The following is a 3,624-nucleotide window of genomic DNA, read 5'->3' on the forward strand; positions in this document are numbered from 1 at the left end:
ATGCGCAGCGGAAAATACATAAACAAACACAAACACGCTAACACTAGGAGTTTACTTGGTATCCACCTCACAAGAGGTGACTAGTCCAAGGATCCACACCACGCACGCACCCTCCACTATGGAAACACTCCTTTTCGGTAACTACCGAGGGCGGAGAAGCCCTACAAGACTCTCAGTACAAGAAGAAAGGAAAGGGAAACAAAATACAAGCTTACAATGAGTACAAAACCCTAACCCTAGTTTCTCTTCTTGCCTTTGATCCGCCTCTTGACTTGGAAAGCTTCCAAGATCCTTCAAGAACTGGCGATCTGATCTTAGAGAGCGCTGTGGAGGAGTTGGCGAGAGCTCTGGAGTGAATCGGTGAAAATCTTCCGCAGCCATCGAACGCCTGCAGCTATAAACGACGCCAACGGTCGGATCCCGATCGATTCGAATGTTCCCAATCGATCGGGGAGGCTTTGGATCGATCCACGGATCGATCCGAGCTTTGTGCGAAAGCGCTGGATCGATCCACGGATCGATCCGGCGCTTATCGCGCTGCGTCCCAATCGATCCAGCGATCGATTGGGACCTTTGATCGATCCACGGATCGATCCGAGCTTCATTGACTGGATCGATCAGTCGATCGATCCAGAGCTGGATCGATCCACGGATCGATCCAAGGTTGGTTTTGTCCAAAACCAAGTCCCAAACATCCTAACCAACATTCGGTCAACCTTGACTGTTGGTATGTCATGCCTAGCATCTAGTCACTCCCTTGACCTGCTAGGACTCCCTTACCAAGTGTCTGGTCAATCCCTTTGACCCACTTGGACTTTTCTCTGTGCCAAGTATCCGGTCAATCCCTTTGACCTACTTGGACTTTTCTTTCATGCCAAGTATCCAGTCAATCCTTTGACCTACTTGGACTTCCCAACACCAGATGTCCGATCATCCTTGATCCATCTGGATTTTCCCTTGCCTGGCTTCACTCACCAGGACTTTCACCTAGCTTCACTCACTAGGGTTTTCCATCTGCCTAGCTTCACTCACTAGGACTTTCACCTGGCTTCACTCACCAGGGTTTTTCATCTGCCTAGCTTCACTCACTAGGACTTTCACCTGACTTCACTCACCAGGGTTTTCCATCTGCCTAGCTTCACTCACTAGGGTTTTCCATCTGCCTAGCTTCACTCACTAGGACTTTCACCTGGCTTCACTCACCAGGATTTTCACCTGGCTTCACTCACCAGGATTTCCATCTGCCTAGCTTCACTCACTAGGACTTTCACCTGGCTTCACTCACCAGGATTTTCACCTGGCTTCACTCACCAGGATTTCCATCTGCCTAACTTCACTCACCAGGACTTTTCTTCTGCCTGGCTTCACTCACCAGGACTTTTCTTCTGCCTGGCTTCACTCACCAGGACTTTCATTTTGCCTAACATCCCAGTTAGGACTTCCCAGTCAAGTATCCAGTCAACCTTGACCTACTTGACTCTTCTTCAATCAATATCTTATTGTCAAACATCTAAACCCAAACCAAGACTCAGCTTGGTTACCCAGGTCAACCTTGACCTGAGGGATATTGCACCAACAATCTCCCCCTTTTTGATGTTTGACAATACCACAATAACACTTACAATCCCATATGTAAGTTAGGCTAATCTCATAGCCTCCTTCTTCATGCCACTAGGTAATGAAAGCATAAATTAAGCTCTTCATTCTCCCCCTAAGAGGGCAAACTCCCTCTAGGTAATGAAAGCCTAACTTACTCCCTTTCATGAGTCCTTTCATTCTCCCCCTATGACCTTCCCATAGGTAATGAAGGACTAAGCTTAACCATTACATTCTCCCCCTATTGGCACACATCAACCCATCGTTGGACACACATCAACCTATGCTCCAATTCTGGGCACACTTCAACAAATCCATTTGTTGAAGACTCTCCCCCTGAAGAGTTGCTTATCGTTGTTCACAACATCACTCGTTGTGATCAACACGATAATGAAGGTCACATACCCTTCATTTATCCTTAACGTCTCCCTCAATGTAGACAACTACTCAACCTTGAGCATTATCTACCACTTGAGTGTCCACTTGAAATAATGAGGATATCCACTCCCCATTTCTCCCCATTTCAAGTTTAAATGCTCAACCTTGAGCAAGTCCACAACAGAAGGTTAACCACCTTCCAAGGTTCATGAAAAGTAATTTTCATGTCTTTAAAGAGTCCCTCCCCCTAAAGACATGGTGGTAACTTCTGTCATTGCACCAACAATGACTTGGAATCCCTAAACCTTTAGGAAACCCAAATTTAGAAGTTTTGAGGTTCAAATATTCAAAATTTGAGACAACCTCAACCTAAACTTCTACTTAGTCTTCGTTAACCAATCCATCCTTGTTTTCAACATGAAAACACCCTTTGTATGTATACAAATGTATTTAAGGGGTTTGGAATGGTTACCTAGACTCGAAGAGGTTCAAAGATGCTGAAATCAGGCCTTCCCAGCCAAAATCAGCAACTTGGATCGATTGAAGTTGGGTTCCAATCGATTGAACCTTTCTGAATCGATCCACGGATCGATTCAGACTCCCTGGATCGATCGGCTGATCGATCCAGCGAGCTTCTGCTCGCGGGAAATGCCGTTTGAATCGATCCATGGATCGATTCATGGAACTCCAATCTATCCATGGATCGATCGGAGCTCTGATAGTTGCTGAAATTCCTTTTCAGTCAACTTCAGAAACCCCTAGAAAATTCTACAAAAATCCAAAAATCATGAAATTTCGTGTAGACATTATTTAGGGCATACTTAATCATGGAAAAATAGCTTTCTATGAAAATACATCATATTTTCAAAGATTGACACAAACTTGAAAACTTGCAAAAACTTTAGTGTTTTTCTTCAAATTTGTGTCTAACTATTCAATGGTGATTACTATCAAAAGATAGCCTTCACCAAGGTTTTCCAAAACCATTTTAAAAACATTTTCAAAACCAATATCCCATCATGTTCCTTGGGCATAATGCACATGACTTGTACATTAGCTTTCCCAATGATGGGAAAACACATAACTATGTGTTTTGATGAACTTAAAACTCAAAAGAATGCACTAAATCAACATCTTGAGTTTTGTTCATCATCCTAACATCTCACTTGTATCTAATGTGCACTGAAACACATACAAGTCATCTTATAGGTCTTTGTGAGATGTAAGATTTTGGTTTTGCCCTATTCTAGGGATCATGCATATCTATCTAGGCATTTTGAGAGGTAGACATCCACAAAGGATGTTACTTGTTGATTTACTTGTTAAACAAATGTCACTTGTTTATTCCACTTGTTGTAAACAAATGCCACTTGTTTAACTAATGCCATATGTCCTTAATTTTTAAGGAAATAAACATAATGCATGATAATGTTATGGCATACATCAAAATAAAATAGCTTTCAAAAGAAAGATTCCTATAACTACATGATGTATGTATGGCATGACATGATATTTTTGTATTTTTCATGATAAGTCATGAATGCAAAATACAAATAAGATAAAATATGATGTCATGGCATATTATGAAAGCTATTTAAACATGGGCACCCCTACAAAGCTATAAAGCTATGATGTCATGACCGATCAAGA

This window comes from Zingiber officinale, chromosome 3A (genome assembly GCF_018446385.1).
Source record: "Zingiber officinale cultivar Zhangliang chromosome 3A, Zo_v1.1, whole genome shotgun sequence".
NCBI lineage: Eukaryota > Viridiplantae > Streptophyta > Magnoliopsida > Zingiberales > Zingiberaceae > Zingiber > Zingiber officinale.